The sequence below is a fragment of the Sapajus apella genome, unplaced genomic scaffold, assembly GCF_009761245.1.
Source record: "Sapajus apella isolate SASKATOON/1434 unplaced genomic scaffold, GSC_monkey_1.0 scaffold109, whole genome shotgun sequence".
Taxonomy (NCBI): Eukaryota; Metazoa; Chordata; class Mammalia; order Primates; family Cebidae; genus Sapajus; species Sapajus apella.
Genome location: NW_022437049.1, coordinates 464,098 through 483,795, shown reverse-complemented (window position 1 = coordinate 483,795; position 19,698 = coordinate 464,098). Strand labels below are relative to the sequence as shown.

Below are 19,698 nucleotides of genomic sequence, written 5' to 3'. Positions count from 1 at the left end.
ACACACACACACACACACACACACACACACCATACCTCACCCCCTTCATTCCTCTCTTGTGTTTGCTGGCATCACTTGTTTTGAAACTTTCCATAATATTTTTATGTTAATATATCCATTTACATACATAAATATATGTATGTACTTTATAGAAGGTGATCATATATATACAAAATGGGTCATATATATACCTTTCTCTGCATTTGGCTTTTCTCACTTAAAAATATATCATAAAACTCCTCAAAGTTAACAAGAAGTCATATCTAACACAGTCTTTTTAAGAGCTGTACAATATTCCATAGGATAAATGTCCCATAATTTATTCAATTATTCCTCTGCTGATGGGATTTATTTTATTTCCAAATTTGTGCAGTTGTAAACAATGCTGATGTGAACATCCTTGACTTCAAACAAATACTTTCTCACTGGAATTTTATTTTTACTACACTTGATCTTAGCCAAAAGGCCGAGAAGCAATGGAATTTTATTTTTAAAGAAAAAATTCCTAGGAATGAGATTGCTAGGTTGAAGGGTCTGCGTCACTCACATTTACATAATCATTGAGCAATTGCTTTCTAAAAACATATAATGACTCACATTTCCCCTAATCATATATAAGAGAAAAGTTTTCTCCAACATTTCTATCAGTGGGAGGGATTATCACTCTTTTTAACTTACCAGCTTTGTAGTGGAAATGATATCTCATTTTTACTTCAATTTGTATTTAACTACTAGAGAAGCTAAATATCTTTTCATATATGTATTGACATTTGAATTTGATCTTCTCTGAACTGAACACCTTGTTCATATCCTTTGCCCATTTTCCTGTTTATTGTTTGCCATTTTAATTTGTTAGAAACTGTTGGTATCTCAGAAATTAACATTTTATCAATCATCTGCATTGAAACTATGTTCCCCAAGCTATTGTTTGCCTTTGCTTATTGCATCCCTCACTATTCTGCTATTATTTAACCTTTACATAATTGAATATGCCTATTGTTTTCTTTATAGCTTCTAACTTTTCTGACTTGGTAAAAATTGTTTCTTTTCCTCAACCATGAGCCTTGGGAGATCTATCTATCTATCTATAAATGAATGAATTTCATATGTGTGTATGTATGTGGGTGATTTTCTTAACATAAGTTTATTTATTTATTTATTTAACATTTAAATACTTAATCCAGATGGATTTTTTTAAAATATGATATGAGGCAGGGAATTCAACTCTATTTTCTTCTAAATGGATTATTAATGCCATTTATTAAACAGGACAAAGATATTTGTCCACTGAGACTTTTCTGAATTTTCCTTTCTATTCCTACGTCAGTCCCATGCCTTATATATTATATTTTTATTTTTAGTAAGAAATCAAGTTACCCTCCCCAAACTATTCTTTAAAAGTTTTTCTTGGCCTTTCTTAGACATTTACATCAATTTTTGGATAAGTTAATACAATACAAATCCATTTGAATTCCAATCAGAATTTCATTGTATTTATACAGCAATTTGGAGGGAAATTGAAATATTATGATATAAGTCTCCCCATCCAAGAATATGATATGTTTTCTACTTGTATAGATACTGTTTTATTTCTTTCAAAATTATATAAATATTTTTATATTGGTTGAATTCTATGTTTAAATTTCCATTTGTGTTGCTTTTACCATTTAAGGAGTTAGGATCAGACAAATATCATAGATTAAACTTGCTGACTAAGTCAGAAGACCTTAATTAAATCCACAATCTGTAAAAATAAAAACAAGCCCACTGGCAAATTTTTAGGGCCAGTATGTCCTACTGACTTTGTATTCAAATAGATTCAGTTCAAATTTTGCTTATTGAATGAGCCCCAGCTTCTTCATCTGTGAAGTAGCCATAATAACACCTACCTCACTGGGTAGAAGCAAGAATTAAAGAGGATATGGTTTGCAGAGCAGGTGACAAGAGTTTTGGTACATAGTAGGTGGTCACTAAGTGTGGTCACTAAGTGCTTAGGGAAGGTTTCTCTCCTCTCTTTTCTAACCGTTTGATCATTTAAAAGAGGAAAAAAGTCTCCATTCATTGCACAAAACACACTTGAAAAACTGCACATGGCCTTTGGTCTTCCAACCTGGGCTCACAGTTATGCACCCAACCTCTACCCAAAGAATCTCTTGCCTCCTGGGCTCTATCTCCCTCCACACTGGGACTTAGGGCCTCCTAGGGAGTGTGATTAGCAAAGTTTCTCTCTGCAGCTGCATCTTGGGCTCTGATCTATATGGATATAATTTTGTGTGACATTTTTGCTATTTTAAACATCTTATTGTCCCTCCTTTGGTTCTTTTGAGGACACTGAGACCCAGAAAGGCAACAACAATGGTTCTCAACTCTAAAAGACCTCAAATCCCTTTCAAAAAATCAACACAATTTCTTAGTATAATTATAAACAGAAATAAAATGAAAGCGATTTATAATAGTGTGCATTTCTGTATGTAAATTCAGGCATATTTACACTGGAAGGCAGTGAGTCTCATACCTACTCAGAATAAGTAAGTTTGTATTTAAGACACACATACTGGTGTATGTAGCGTGTATATATGTATATATAAGTACATATATTTATCCACATATGTCTATGTGTGTATAAATATGCGTATATAGATGGGTAGATAGGCAGATAGTGTTGGGGCTCAGAACATGTTACCCTCAAAATATAGCAGCTTGGCAATTGAGAAAAATCACTGAAACAAGGTCATTCCCTGAGCTTCTCCCACCTTTTTGGGTGAAAATTGGCAATAAAGGAATTCTTTGCCTACCTCCCCTGAAAATAGATCATAAGACCCACATGTGACAGGTGTCTGGCCCATACCCAGAGAAAGGAAACGCTGTGCGGAGAGGCCAAGAAGAATCTGAACAAATAGACTGAGTTCTTCCCAGTTATACCATTAAATCATATTCTTTTTTAAAATCCAATTACATTTCTACATGACTGTTCATTCTTCTTTAAACCTAAGCATAAGAATATACAGTTTTCCCTGGGTCTTCATTTCTGAAGTCTCCTGTGCCATGTAAAACTTTGGTTAAATAAATTTATTAAGCCTTTCTCTTGTTAATGCATTTTTTTGTATGAGATGTCAGCCATGGACCTTGTGAGGAAAGGTTAATACTTTTTCTCCCACACAATGGATCCATTGATAGCTAGCTAGCTAGCTAGCTAGATAGATAGATAGATAGATAGATAGATAGATAGATAGATAGATAGATAGATATAGATAGATAGACAGATAGATAGATATAGATAGATAGACAGATAGATATTACATAGAGAGATGGCAGACACAGAGAGGTTTGTTACATTGCCATTGCTCAAGCATTGTAATGTGCCTAAATGGTAAACATCTCTTAACGAGATGAACTGGAAAAAGAGCCCTGTCTTCTTTGATTTATGTGGCAGTTGCCTTCTTGGAAACACCAGAGTATATCATAACGGTGCAAAAATACTTTGATTTATATGTGAAACAGAGTTTCAGCTCAGATAATTGTAAGCAGGTTGTTCATCTCTGCAGGCCCGCTGGTCGTGCTGGGCAAATGAAGGCTTTTCCCACAGCATGGGGCAGGATGTCCAGGATTCCAGGCTTAACCCCACCCAACGCGCAGTAGCACCCCCGGTTGCAGTGTCAATCTACGAGCCTCCCACGAAATGTCCAAAATGCCCCCTAGGGGGCAGTGCCAGCCCCGCTGCAAACTTCCAAGCACCCGGTGACCCTGCGGGGCTGCCGTCCAGGGGGCTGCCGTCCAGGGGGCTGCCCCGACGCCCGTGGGCGGGGGGGTGGGGGCACCTGGCGTGGCCAAGAGCGTAGGCGGCCGGAAAAGGGATGCGGAGCGCGCGCCGCTCTGGTGCCAGGCCAGGATTTTCCCCTGACCTGAGCAGCCTGTGTGTTGGCGCAGAGAGCAACAAGCTCCTGGCTTACAGGGGAGGTCAGGGAAAAGTGATTTCAATTAGAAGGGGATCATCGGGGTCTCAAGCCAGCACAGACAAGTTGTGCAACACCGGCGGCGCGGAGACCGGAGTCATTTATCCTTCTCGGAGCCAGTCAGCCTGGGCTTTGCAGGAAGCCCCGGTTTCCCCTCGCATCCCCATCTCCCTTCTCTTTCTGGCTTTTGAAAGAAAAGGGAAAGAACAGGGAAACAGAAAGAGTGGCCTGCCGCTAAATGTCTCATCTCTGGCGGCTGAGGACAAAGACGACTACATGGAGAAGAGAAGGCACCCGAGGATCGCCAGAGGTTCCTCCTCTTGTCCCCAGGCCCAGGCAGGACTGGAGGTCTGGAGGGTTTCAAGGTTGGAAACAGAGAAACAAAAATGAGGAGAGGCAGGCTAGCAGCCTGGGAGCCTTCTGCTCCTCTCTTTCTTTTTATCTGAGTTATTCCCATCCTCAGAGCCCATCTCCGGGCTTCCTCCTCCATACAGTGGCCGTGGCTTTGCTTTCTCTGGGCATTCAGAGAGTTGTTCAGTCCTACCCTGCCTTGGTCTCCCAGTGGTTCTTGAGTTTGGTCTGTTTCGCCAACCACTGGTTTTGGCTACTGGTTCATTTGGCCACCGGTTAGTTGGCTGCATTTTGGTTTTGCTCCTTTCTAATTTCATGCTCATTTCTGGGTACCAAAGATAGACACTGGCAAAGTGGGACATGTGCAGCAGAAGTGAAGAGGGAAGGGGTGCAGGGAAGCAGGATGGCCTTGAACAGGTGAAAGGACCCAGGAGGCTGATGCAGAAGAGAAGAGGGAGGGACGCCAGGAAAGCTGCCAGCAAGTCCTTGAAGCCTGCTCCTGTCACTGGGATAGCAACACCTCCATGCAGCACTGTGGTGAAGGAGCAGACTCGACAAGTAACTATTTTTTAAAATAGAGGATTCACAGAGGTGTATAACACAGTCCTTGGTCTCACGGATTTGCAATTAAATTGAAGAGAAGCCTGTGAAAAAATGCTACAAAATCCAAATTTTGTATATACATGCAGGTGCATGTATGTGTGTGTGTGTGTGTTTGTGTGTGTGTGGCAGTGACATCCAGAGGACCAGACTCTAGGCTGACCCTGCTGCTGAAATATAAGACCTCAGTAAAGCCACTTAACCTCAGCCAAATGGGGCCTCAATATCTTTCCAACTCACCTCACCTGGGTATTGCGAGGATCAACTGAGATAATGGATGTGGAAATACTTTGAAAAAAAAGAATGTGCCTCAGATGCCAGGAAGTATGATTTCAGAAAGGACTTCCCTCTGACAGGATGGATGGTTCACAAACTTAAATAAAGCAATCTCACCACTTACATGCCCTCTACTGCTATTCAAGTTTCCACCCAGCTGTTTTAATTGTTTTAAAATTACGTGTGCACCACAGAGAACAGTGGTGTTTCTGTATGCCTGGTATTTTTTTTCTTTCATTTAGGAGAATGAATTCAGGGCTTGTCCACCCATGTTGCCTGGAGCAGTGGTCTACACTCATCCCTTTAAGGGAAGGCCCTTTAGCTGTCTATCTCCTTAGCCTCTGAGCACTACCCCTCTGCTGCAAGCCACAAGCAATACTCGACCTCAGCCTGGGTTTCCCAAACTCGTTGTCTCCTGCAATGCCCGTACCTATCCAATTCCAGACACCCAGCTCTGGAACTATCTCCCACCTGCCCTCCCCTGCCCACTGCCCAGCTCAGAAAATTACTCCATATTTTATTGAAACTATTAATATCTTCTTTACAGAGAATTGGCAAGTGAATTTATACTCAGGCAGAAAGAAGATAACAGTTTCTTATCTTGCTACTTCTGTCATTATGAAAGTTCTAACACATAGGAGGATTTTCAGTAGTGGAACTCACATGATGATAGATCAATCAGAAAACATCCACTAAGCACCAAACAGGAAAGCATAAAGGTGGCCTCATAACTACTATTTGCATGGATTGTGCCCATTAGAACTAAGCTATCTAGATGGTTTCATTGAGATGCTCCAGCCATACTCCAACCTTCACTGTCAGTGAATGATACACTTGTGTAGTAGGTGTGAGTATTGGATACATGGATATTCAATAAGGATGATGCTGGCAAATTATAAACACACACACACACACACACACACACACACACACACACACACGTGTCCATGCCAAGGCACAGAGTTAAAAAGAAGGTTGGTCTGTGACCCATGAAAAACTGCATACCAAGATGCAGAGCCACATTCTAGTGTCCCCTGCCAGGCAGAAATGGGTTCTCCCCAGTATATATTTTCACAATAACCAAAGTCAAATGGATAGATTCTATCTATAGCTCGGAAGGACATGTCTCCCATTCAAGAGTTATTCTTTCATTTATCCTCCTTCTCCAGAGTCAACAATTTAAAATTCTTATTCTTCTAAATATTAGTAAATGAAAGTGGGTTTGTATTTCCAATATGAAAGCCAGCTCAGCAAAACCATAACATGTTTGTATCTCTAAATAAAGTAGGCTGCTTTGGTGCAGTACACTTTGTAAACAGGTGTTTATAGAAGCACAAATATAATCCATTCCACACTCATTGAGTTTTTAAAGAAAATTATCTAATTAAAACTAATCATGGTGAGTAATATAAATTAATATAATTGTAAATCTAAAACTATGCATTCCCTCGCACCCAGTAATTCCACTTATACTCTCACATGTGTGCAAGGGGTTGTGTAGAAGGTGTTCACTACAACAGTATTATTGCAGACAAAACTATGCAGTATTCATGTGACAGAATGCCACATGGCAGGCAAAAAGAACACGATTCCACCAACACACAATTCAACACAAAATAAATTTTAAAAAACTTGCAGAGCAATGTGTTCAATATGATGCCACTTATATTCATTTAAACATACATACAAATACTGCTAGTATTTGTTCATAGGTACACAGTTGCTTGTAAAATTATAGTAAATGGATTGGAAGGATATATACCAAATCTATGATGATGGTAGCCTGGTCACGGGACACAGAGGGATTATCAAGACAGGAAGTGGGGAGAGAAAAAAAAGGAAGTCAATTTCACTCAAACAACTGCATTTCTTTTATTTAACGCAATGATGGAGATTTGACACGACATCAATAACTGTCACTTCTGGGTGGTGGATACACCAGCCTCTGTTGTATTATTCTCTTTATATTTTCATATTTTTTAATTTCAGAAAATCAAAAAATAAGCAGATGAACACAAATAAATAATTAACTAGAGGCCCATATGCCATTTGCTTATTTACCTATCCAATTACCCCACATCCTTTAAGGATTAATCAAATCCTATCTTGCCCATAAACCTTATCCTGCTAACCTACCCACAGAGATTTCTCCTCTGAATGTCTATAACGCTGTCATTTGGATCCTAGATTATATTGGGTTTGGCACCTGGTCATTCTTTGCCTCATGACATTTTTTCTGTTGCTGGCATCGAGTCTTACCTCCTGGAGGCATGAACATCCTTTTCATCCCTCCTCTGAGCACAGGCAAGGCTCAGAGGACACTCTCTGGAAACACTAAGGACCTTTTCAGTAAATTTCAAGGACTCTGCTTGAGAGTAGCATAGATCAACTGAGAAATTTGAGAATGATCAAATCTTTTAAGAATGTGATAATGCCTTTAAATGCCTTTGTATATTTGTCAGTCACACACACCCATAAGTATGTGAAAAATTCTGTCTTCATACACAAAGACATTTTTCCTTTCAGGCTCCTGGTAATGCTGGGCAACCAAATGGATAGCCAACCCTCTTGCAGCCAGTGTTCACATACTTTACCTCAGGGCCCCTACTAATGCATCCCCTGACCCAGGTCACCTGCCCCATCACTTTGGCACCTGCATCGTGGGCCTTTTTCTAATTACTGTCCACAATACATACTTGACTTTGTTCCAGCTTCTGCTTTGACTCAGCTTTCTGCAAAAGTGTCTCCACACTCCTTTCCCAGGGCCCCATCTCCTCCACCTAAACTCAGCTTAGCCTCCTCCTCCATCAGACCTTCCCTGTGACCATCCCCTATTTCCATGACCCATTACTTGTACCTATAAATAAAGGAGACCAGACTGCTTGTTTGGTACCACCTCTTGTAGTTATGGGGCTAGGTATTACATTTCCTTGATGATATGAACTCCTTGAAGACAAAAATTGCTGGGAGATAGCTGTTGGATAACCAGGAAGCCTAAAGTTTTCAGCTGCAGCCTGTGCCAACTGTGACCCATGAAAAACTGCACACCAAGATGCAGAGCCACATTCTAGTGTTCCCTGCCAGGCAGAAATGGGTCCTTCCCCAAATACCAGACAACGCAGACCTATTTATCAAAGAACATCTTAAACTGAGTCTTCCTGCCTCTCACTGGCATGGCCACTCAACAGAGGTCTCTGAACTAATATTTACTGCTGTTATCTGATTTTAGATCTGAGCAGTTCCCCAGAGGATGTTGGGAATTATTTCTTTCCTGTTGAGCTGTTACATGTACCTCTAGACTTTGAGAAACTACTGGAGAGTCCTTGGAGGGTAGCTGGCTGGCTCCCTCAATCTTCCACAACGGTGACCCTAGCTGCAATGCCAGCCCTGAGCCAGGAGTCCAGGGACCTGGGCCCTTTCTCTCTGGGCACGTCATCTGTAAAATGGGCTGGTGATACTTTGTCAAGCCCCTTCGGAAGTTCCCTAGGTCCCTTTCACTCAGGATGGCAATTTGTAAAGCAAAAATAAACCAAAACAGCAACAACAAATAAACAAAAACAAACAAAAAACCATCCAAAAACTGGCCACGGAAGATCATAAGAAAACTTCAAAATGGTTTTAGCACCCAGGCTATGGGATTATGGGTGAATTTTTACATTGGGGCTGTTCTATTATTTTTTCTATTTAAAAGGGAGAGAAATGGTTTGCAGAGGTGCCACCTCCAGATGTGCAGTTCCCAACCACTTGGAAACCTGGGTGGTTCCCGTTAACCTCCGTTGTGGGCTCCTCCCTCTCCCGGCCGCAGTAGAGAGGTCGTTGTCACTGGCAGGCGCATTTTGATCCCACCCTGGGAGCAGCAGCCATCCAGGCCCCACGACCTGAAAAACCAGCACCTTCTCCTCTGCAGGCTGCCCGCCACCACTCCGCTCCCCGAGAGCCTAGCTCCGCACGGTTGGGGGCTCACTGGCGGTCTGGGGACCCTCACCTCCAGGAACGCTGGGCCGTGGAGGCCGCGGGGGCGGGGAACCAGAGGGAGTAGGGGCTCCGCCACGCCATTGGAGAACAGTAAGCCTTTGCACTCCCACCCCCAACAGCATTGCTGATCAAAAAAAGGAGGCAAACAAAGGCGGGTGAATGGGAATCAAATTGAGCTGGGGCAGCGGACAGATGGGGCCTGCCAGGCGCCCACAGCCCGTCCTATTCATTAAAAAAAAAAAAAAAAGATAATCCACCTCCTCCCCGCGGCTTTGCGAGAGGTGGGATGTACAGGATGGGGTTGGGGCGCTGGACCAGGGGGCCCAGATGTTTTCCAAACCGCAGGATCCCAGCCCACCCTTGCTAACCTCGCCCCGCAGGTTAATTGTCTCGCTTGTGCTTGGGACTTCTGCTTTTGTATATTAGGTTTTCTCAAACTGGGCAGTCTCTGTACTGAAAGGCTGAGGGGAGGGGCGGGGCGGCGACTGTGGATAGCTACAGGAACGTGTGTGGCCCGAGGTTACATGCAAGCAGATTTGCAATGTAAGTAACATGTTGGGAGCTTTCCTGTAAAAAGAATGTTCCTTTCATGATCTCATTTATTCCCAGCAACAAACATACAAAATGCATAGTCTTAGCCGTCCCAGTTTACAGATGAGGAAAATTAAGTGACTGCTTAGAGTCACATGGTTACTTGGTTACAGACTCTGGCAAAGCATTATCTAGTACACATGCAAATGCATTCATTTGTGTCACACATGTAAACACATACACCAACATGCTCATGCCTCTGCATACCCACCACTAGGCACATGGGCTACATATAGTGCCATGTATGTCCATGCAGAGATAATCCTTCCCATTTGTGGCATGTTTCACTGCTAACACGCATGTCTACCTACACACTCTTCTTGTACCCATGCTCACATGTGCTAGGCACACACTGACCTTTGATCTGCACCAATGTCCCATCCTTCAAGGGGCCAAACCAAATGAACCCTGAGATACCACCTTAATCCCCATAATATTTCTCAGAATCAGGTTACAAATTTGTTCTTAGAAAGTTGTCTGCCAGGCAGGAGAAGGCTTCCCCATTAATGGGGAGGAGGGATAAAGAGAGTAGCCTGAGAAATCAGGTGTCAAGCTGACCTTTTGGAGACAGCCAAGTACTCATTCTTACTATTGATTCCTTTCAAGGAAGACAGGAGGCACTTTATCTCCCAGCTGTTGAGCTAAAGGCAGGGCCAGTAACATGGGGAAGCAATCACAATGGTCTTCTGTGCCACAGGAACACGTGGGCAAAGAGCTCTAGACCCATATCTTTTCAATATAAGTCACAGGACTTGCAATTGCACTACTGGAGATTTATTCCTTTAGGGTAAGCTTTGCCCTCCACAGTCTTTAGAAATGGAAAATCTTGCTTCATTCTACCTGGGAAATACATTCGATCTTATGCATAGTAGTTCTCGGCTTTCGTTGCTGAACCAATTTTAAACAGGGATTCCCAAACTCCACTCCTGGAGATAATCATGCATTCATTTACTCATTCATTGAACAAATATGCACTAAATACCCACTTTCCACATGCCAGATGCTAATCTAGATACTAGGGATATGGTAGTAAACTATATAGACAAGGTCCCTGCCTCCTGGAAACTTATATTCTAGTAATGGGGGATAAAGACAGTAAGTTAACATATGAATAAGTATAAAAAATGCCAGATAATGACAAGTGATATGCAAAGACTTAGGAAGATGCAGAAGACAATTTCAGTTTGATGGCCAGGGAAGGCATCTCAGAGAACACTCTAAAGCAAAGCTCACCATGTGAAGGTCTGGAAGAATGATCAAGGGCCCAGGTCAAAAATGATTTGGCCCAAGTGAAAGAAAAAACTCAAAGATGGAGGCAGGGGCTGGTTCAGGTCACCCACTGGAAACCAGGCTAAGGAGTATGGATTTTATTCTAAGAGTAAAGGGATACCATGTTGCTAAGCAGAGAAGTGACTTGATCTGATTTGCAGTTGTGGGAAAATGGATTGGAGGGGCAAGAGTGGAGGCAGGAAGTCCAGTCTGGAGGGTATTGAGGTGGAGGTGGAGGCTGAGAGTAGGCTAGCACTAGATGAACTTGGAGTTAGAGCCCAGGGTTCTGCCGATGGTCAGGATGTGGGTATGAGGGATTGCGAGAAATCTAGCACAACTTCTAGATCTTTGGTGTGAACCACGGAGTGGATTGTGTATTGAGATCGTGTATTGGATTGTGTGGGAGGACCGAGGAGCAGCTTAAGGGAGAAAGAAAATCAAGGGTTCTCCTTTGGCCCATGTAAACTCAAGATGACTGCTAGCTATTCATTGATAAAGAAGGAATAAACAAACATTCAGATGCAAGAGTCTGGTGTGAGTTATCCCACTGCAAGTATAAATTCAATAGCCATTGAGTAGAGTAGGTACTTAAATTTTTTTTTTTTTTTTTGGAGACGGAGTTTCACTCTTGTTACCCAGGCTGGAGTGCAATGGCGCGATCTCGGCTCACCGCAACCTCCACCTCCTGGGTTCAGGCAATTCTCCTGCCTCAGCCTCCCGAGTAGCTGGGATTACAGGCATGCGCCACCATGCCCAGCTAATTTTTTGTAGTTTTAGTAGAGACAGGGTTTCACCATGTTGACCAGGATGGTCTCGATCTCTTGACCTCGTGATCCACCCGCCTCGGCCTCCCAAAGTGCTGGGATTACAGGCTTGAGCCACCGCGCCCGGCTAGTAGGTACTTAAATTAAGCTGAATGAGAGAAAGTGGATAAAGAAGAGAAGGGAGCCAAGGACTGAGTCCCAAAGCACCCTAACCTTTGGAATCAGTGTGAAAGAGGAGGAGGGGTTAGTATAGCAAGGCAGCAGGGGAGACAGCAGGAAGACCTGTAGAGTATGATATTTGGGAAACCAAGAAAAATTGATGTTTAAAGAAGGAAGAACTGATTATATTTTAAATGCCACTGAAAAGTCAGGGAAGGTAAGAACAGAGCAAGGACTTTTGGGTTTGGCAAGAGAAAGTAACTGGTAACTCTGGCAAGAATAGTCTCAGTGGTGAGGTAGGACTGAAGAGAGAATACGGGGTGAGGAGGTGGAAACACAGGCTTCAACAACTCCTACAAAAAGTTTTCCTGCCAAGAAAGGAAGGCAGGGTAGAGCTACAGAGAAATGGTGGTCAAGAGAGAGTTTGGGGTCTTTTATTTGAAGATAAGGAAAGAAAAACCCTAAGACCAGAGACCCATGCCGCTCCAGAGCCAGGAGATGTTGTCTACTCCTGCTCACTCATTTCAAAGGGGAGCAACTGAGGTCCAGAGACTCAGAGTCACTGCTGAAGAGCAGAGATGGTCCATATCCAAAACTAGACCACAGAATTCCTACCCCTCAAATGGACCTTGGAGACAGTAGGCCAGCTCATGAGGCTCTCAGATAAGCCACCAGGGCAGCCTGCCCCTTATGTACTGGTGCCACACTCTGCTTTTCTGCCCTGGTACACCTGCCCTTTCTCAGAAGCCTTTGTGGGTTCTGTAGGGGAGAAAAAGTATCTTTTCACCCATTGCTAGGTTTATGGCTGAGGCCTCTACAACGAAACACAGACTAACAAGAGAAAAGCACACAGATTTATTTAATATAAGTTTTACATGGCAAGGGACCCTTCAGAAATGAGGACCTAAAGAAACAGGGAAACCTGTGTATTTTTATACAGTCATGTGTCACTCAAGGATGGGGGTATGTTCTGAGGAATGCATTGTCAGGTGAGTTCATCATCGTGCAAACATCATAGAGTGTAGTTACACAAACCTGGACGGTGCAGCCTACTACACACCTAGACTATAGGGTAGGCCTATTGTTCCCAGGCTACAACCCTGTACAGCATGTTGCTTTACTAAATACTGTGGACGATTGTAACACAGTGGTAAGTATCAATGTATCTAAACATAGAAAAGGCACAGTAAAAATATAGTAGATTTTAAATGGCTCGCCTCTCTAGGGCTGCTCCATTGTAATATAACAGGGCCACTGTTGCATAGGAGGTCCATCATTGATTGAAAAGTCATTACGCAGCCCATGACTGTACTTTGGTTTGATGAAGAGTGGACAGTCATGCAGAAGTGTGATTGGACGAAGGTGGTATGAACTTTTGGTAATAAACTAGAAGGACTTTAGCTACGCCTGCTTGTTCAGATTTTTCTCTGCATCCTTGTGTCTTCAGATATAAGGATATTTCCTTTCTTTAGATACAGGGAGAGTACCTCTCAGATGGGGGTCTTATGACCTATTTTGGAAGAGACATTTATTTTATGGCCTTCCTGCCTCTGCTGTTTTCTCAAACGCCAAGGTGTCATATTTTGGGTAGTGTGTCCTGAACCCCATCCATTCCCTGTCAGGGCCTGAGCAGACAGGCCTCTGATGTTAATGCTTTGGTGTTTTAGTTCACATCTTGCCCTTCCCTTCTTGGGGATCCTCCAGGAGGCTACAGTCAATGGCTGGTTACCTAGGACCAGAAAGAGTGACTCCAAAAAAAAAAAAAAAAAGTGACTCCAGATGAGAAGAGACAGATGGTTCACTCCCCTCTACAACTTGAATGGGCTGTATGGGCTGACATGGCCTCGTGGAGTCACCCTGGCCCTGAATCACGAATGATCATATGGCAAGAGCCCAGGATGGGACTGAAGAGATCTCAGTTGTAGTCCTGGCTCTGTTGGTACTCAGCCACGTGGTCTAAGTCTCTTTCCTCTCTTAGCCTCAATTTCTCCTTTGTATAAATAAAGGAGATCAGAACTTGTTTTCACTGGTTCCTTCCAGCTAGGTGGTTTTAGAATCAGTGGCTAACCTCCTGTAAGTTCCTAAGGAAGGAATGCCTCCATCACAGCCCCCAGGACCTGGTAACCTGCACCAAAGTCTTTGAATGGACCATGATGCCACTGCCACTGCTCACTGGAAATCCTTATATCACACTCCTGGATGATTCTTCCCAAGTTATTTGTGTTCTACTTCTATCCCTTTGGAGCCTGTTTGTCTTTCCAGTGTTCCTCTTCTTTCTAAGCAAAGCCACTTCCTTGCCCAGGGATTCACTTCCTGCTACTTGTGCTCCTGAGGTCTAGCAAGACCCTTGTCTTCTCTTCAGGCCTCTTGCTATCATGGACCAATGCACTGGAGACCAAGACTCAGGATGATACGGTCACTTAATTTCTCAAAAGTATTATCTGAACTCAGCAGGCAGGCTCTTTCTTCAACTCTGTCAGAACCTGCAATTGTTGTTATTTTACTTGTTTTTCCTTTCGCTTTTTTTTTTTTTAATAGGGGAGGGCAAAGGTCTTTTCCATTTCTCCTCCTAAAGAAAACCAAATAATGTAATCAATTTGGCTAGCGCAGGGCTGATCCCAAGCGTTAAAGCAGGTATTTGTGGCTGATATGACGGGGGAATAAAGTGCTTGTGAAACCAACTGATTAGTTCAGCAGTTGGGAATGAATCTGCGTCGGTGTTCATCGATCTCTCCTAATCTTTGTCAACACCTGTGTGTCCCACTTCTATGCCACTGCTGGGCAGCATTGGGCCCTGAGACAGGCAATGGAGTGGGCACTGGGGGACTCTGAGGTGCTGGGCCAGGAGGCTGCTTAAAGGGACAGGCCTAGTCAAAATGTGGGTGCATTAGGCAAACTGCTTTAGAGGAGAAATTCTAGGACCCAGGAGGGACTCCATGCTCCCCCAAATGCCTCTTCATCTGTTCCCTGTTGAAGCCCACAAAGCAGGGCCTCTCATTCAATATGCTGCCCTGGGCAACGTGATGCCTTGGACTGAATGAAGTGCTTTGCAAGAGCCTATAAAATTATGTTTGCAGCCTTGAAAAACTGGTTCTAAAATAAGAAAACGGCAAAATAAAAATTAATTAAACTTTAATCAAATGTTTGCAGAGTGTATTGTTGTGCCAACTATTCAACCACAACTCAACTCAGATATTTAAATATAAATGAGATTCCATGTATTCATGCACCAATGAGTTCATTTGTAATCTTCGATATGATATGGGTTGTAGTCATCCAAAGTAAGGAGGCACTATGCCAGGGAGGAGAACACGCTGGCTTAAACTGAGCCCCTCCCTGCAGTGTCACTACACATCCAGGATCCTGAGGTCACCAGCTACACATCAAGGAGCACACTGAGGAACCCCTGGAGCCCCTGAAAAAGAGCTATGGAAGAAAGATAAACCAATAGAAATTGCACTACTTTATGATTTTCACCACTTAACTTTAGATACATCTACCATGTCCAAGTGACTGTGTTGACACATTGGGGCATAGTCCTTCCACTTAAAGACTTTATAATCAAAGAGAAAAATAAATATTTGCCTAAATATTTGCAATACAGGCACAGCCAGTGATGTGTACCTGTGAGTGGCTGAAATATAGAGGAGCAGTTTGCTTTAGGCAACAGAGATCAGGAGGTTAGCCAAAGCTAGTCTAAACTTGCCAACCTGTGGTGGCCTGGACAATGCCAATCCCATGACCTCCTTATTGCTCCCAGGGAAATCTAGTGTATAGAAAACTCTGAAGCTGATGCTGATTCTTTAGTACCACAGGCTGTCAGATCCTTAGACATACTTTGTGCCCAAGCCCCCGCCCCACCCACCCTAGTTCCTTTCCTGTCTTTTATTTTATTTTTTTTACCAAGGGAAAGCGCGAACGCAGTCCCCCCACTAACATGAATTATGCAGTCGAGTTTCCCACATTTGGGGAAATTGCAGGGGTCAGCACATCCCGAGTGCAATGGATAAGCCTTTCCCTGGGAGAACCACCTTCATGATCATAGTATCTCCCTGCCAGGTAAATATTCCTGTCTTTTATATTCATCCTTTTTTGACTGGTATAATAATTCATAAAGATCACCCCTTTAAAGTGTAGAATTCACTGGTTTTTGGCATGTTCAAGTGGTGTAACTATCACCACTATCTGATTTCAGAACATTTCCATCACTCCAAAAAGAAACCCTGTACCCACAGAGTCATTTCTTTTGCCACACCGTCTTCAGTTGCCAGCAGCCACTCGTCTACTCTGTCTCTATAAATTCACCAATTTTGGATATTTTATAAAAATGCAAACACATAATATGTGGTCTTTGTGAGCAGTGTCTTTCACTTTGCATAATGTTTTCAAGGTTCATCCATGTTGTGGCATGTATCGGAACCATATTCCAATTTTTTTTTTGCCAAATAATATTCCTTTGTGTGCATATACCAAATTTTGTTTGCCCACTTATCAACTGATAGAGTTTGGGTTGTTTCCAAGTGATCTGCCTGCTTCAACCTCCCAAAGTGCTGGGATTACAGATATGTGCCACTGAGACAGGCCATCCAGCATCATTTTAAAAAAGACTATTCTTTCCCTATTGAATTGTCTTGCCATCCTTATTGAAAATCAACTGACCATAAATGTAAGGGCTGATTTCTGAACTCTCAATTTTATTCCATTGATACATATAGCAATGGGCTAATATCACAGACTTGATTATTGTAGCTTGTAATATGTGTTGAAATTAGAAAGTATGAGTTCTCCAACTTTGTTCTTTTTCATGAACATTTTGGCTATTCCGGGTCCCTTGCATTTCCATATAAGTTTTAGAATCAGCTTGCTGATATATGCAAAAATATAGCTAGTGTTTGGATGGAGACTGTGCTGTATCTGTAGATAAATTTGGAGAATACTGACATCTTAATATGAAGTCTCCTGATCCATGAATATTGGATCTTTCCATTGATTTAGATTTTCTTTAATTTTCTACATTTGTCTTGCACTTTATTGGTTAAATTTATTCCTGGGTATTTTACTGTTTTTGATGCTATTGCAAATGGAATTGTTTTCTTCGTATCACTTTTTGATTGTTCATTGCCAGTATGTAGAAATATAATTAATTTCTGTATATTAATTTTGTATTCTACAACTTTACTGAACTCTTTGATTAGTTCTCATAGGTTTTTTTTTTTGTAGCTTTTTAAAGAATTATCTATGTACAAGATGATGTCATATGCAAACAGAGATAGTTTTAATTCTTCCTTTTCAATCTGATAAATTTTACTTCTTTTCCTTGCCTAATTGCACTAGCTAGAACCTCTAGTATAATGTGGAATAGAATTGGCAAGAGTGGACATTTTCATTGTATTTCTGACCTTAGAGGATGAGCTTTCAGTTTTTTTTTTACCATTAAATATGATGTTAACTGTGAGAGTTTTGTAGATGCTATTTATCAGGTTGAGGAAGTTCTAAGTTTATTGAGTGTTTCTATCATTAAAGGATGTTGGATTTTTGTCAAATGCATCTTCTATGTCTGTTGAGATGAGCATGTAGGTTTTGTCCTTTATTCTATCAATATGGTATACTACATTGATATATTTTCGTATGTTAAACCAATCTTGCATATCTCAGATAAATTTCACTTCCAAGTCTTTTTTATTTGTTCAATGAAATGCATGCACTTCCTTTACTACTTATTATTTAATTTGAGAGCTAGTCAGGTCAGGAGAAAAGCAGAGCTCCTTAAAAAATCCAAAGAGAGGTAGAGCCAATGGGAGAGTAGCCTCCTCGGTCCGAGATTTTAAATTTTACAAAGGATTTTTACATTGCTGGCTTCTTGTCAGTTGCTTTTTGAATGGAAGTATTATACCTATTTAGACAAATGTGCCCCTGTTCATGGATCATTCCTTCCTTATCGCAGCAACAGACATACAGATTATATATATATATATATATATATATATATTAATAATATATGTATATAATTTGTTTTTCAAAATGATGTCAGATAATCTGAAAAATTGAGAAAATAATCACCCATAGTAATCATACTGTTTCACCGACCTATGGATAGCTTTTGGGGGGGGATGGGGGCCAGGTTAGGTGGTTTAACTTATGTACAGAAAAACATCACCGTTTTCAAGGAATACAGTTCTATGAATTTTAATAAACTTACACAGTCATGTAGCCAACACCACAATCAAGAGACAGAACAGTCTCATCAATCAAAAAAGTTTCTTTTGTGCTCCTTTGCAATCAGTCTCTTTTCTCCACATAAAGCTCCTGACAACCACTGACCTGTCCTCTGTCTCTATAATTTTGCATTTTCCCAAATGTCATATAAATATTTAGAATAATATACGTATGTGTGTATATCCTCTTATGTCTGGCTTTTTCCACTTAGCATAATGCTTCTGGGGTTCATCTATGATGCATGTATCAGTAATTCATTCCTTTTTATTGCTGACTAATTTCCACCGTATGGATATACCACAGTTTGGTTATCCATTCTTCAGTGGATGAACACTTGAGTTGCTTTCATTTTTTGGCAATTATGATTAAGGTGCTATAAGCAGCTTTACACATACACATACAGCCTTTTGGTATGCATGTGAATATTCTCCTTGATAATATTCTCTTTCATGTTTGTCGGGTAAATAGGAGTGGGATTGCTAGGTCATATGGTAAGTTTATGTTTAGCTTGATGGGAAACTGCGCAGTTGCTTTCTGAAGTGGCTGCACCACTTTGTCGTAGCACCATCATCCCATCAGCAATGCTTATAGGGGTTCCAGCTGGTCACAAACTTGTGAGTACTTGGTGCGGTCAGTTTGTGTCTTTGTTTTCAAAAATTGTATTCATTCTGGTAGATGCACAGTGATCTCAAAGTATTTTTGATGTGCTTCTATTTTTTCATATGTGCATGTTTTTCACTGGAAATCCAAGTTTATATCCAATTTTGTATACAACTTTTTCATCTAATATTAAAGGAGCCCTTTTCCACATGGCCATCATTTTAAGATGGACTAATATTCCACTGAGTGGATGCGACACAAGCACCTCTTCCTGGTGTTGGGTTGTTTCTGATTTTTGTTGCTATAAACCACACTGCAACAGAAACATTTACATGCTAGTTTTTTATCTCTTAGAGTAGTCCCACAGGTTAGAGTCTCAGAAGTGGGATTCCTAGGTCAAAGCGTATAAACATTTTGATGACTCTGGATTGCTTTTTGAAAGGGTTTTATCTTTTTATGAGATCACCAGGAATATTCAACAAAAACAGTTTCAGGACACTCTTGTCAATATTAGAAATTTTTATTAAAAATGATTTTTTAAAAAGTACACAAAATGATTATTTCTTTAAATTTACATTTACTTGGTTTCTAGTGAAGCTGAACATTTTTTCAATATTTTTGCTTACTGGTCGTGTTTTCTATTCTACAAATTATGCTGATGTTCTTAGCTTGTTATTGGAACTTGATATTTTCTTGTAAATTAATATGATCATTTTAAATAACAAAGATATTAACCCTTTGTCACAGTAGCTATGAATGTTTTTTCAATCTCTTGGTTGCCTTTTTTTTTTTTAAACATACAGAAGTGTTTTGTTCTTCTATATAGTCAAATCTGTCACTTTTTTCCTCTGAGGGTTTCTATACTGCTTCTAAGCTTAGAAAAATCATTTTGCACTTTGGGAGGCCGAGGCGGGTGGATCACGAGGTCAAGAGATCGAGACCAT

The 19,698-nt window shown here is 41.4% G+C and overlaps 1 non-coding gene and 1 pseudogene across 1 annotated transcript; both read right to left on the bottom strand.

The window, feature by feature from the left end:
* Window positions 1-341: 341 nt before the first annotated feature.
* LOC116537395 lies at window positions 342-478 on the bottom strand (annotated as a pseudogene).
* A 15,363-nt stretch (window positions 479-15,841) lies between these two features.
* On the bottom strand, window positions 15,842-16,005 carry LOC116537390. Its single transcript, XR_004263107.1, has one exon. It is a non-coding gene; the product is annotated as a U1 spliceosomal RNA (small nuclear RNA).
* Window positions 16,006-19,698: the final 3,693 nt, after the last annotated feature.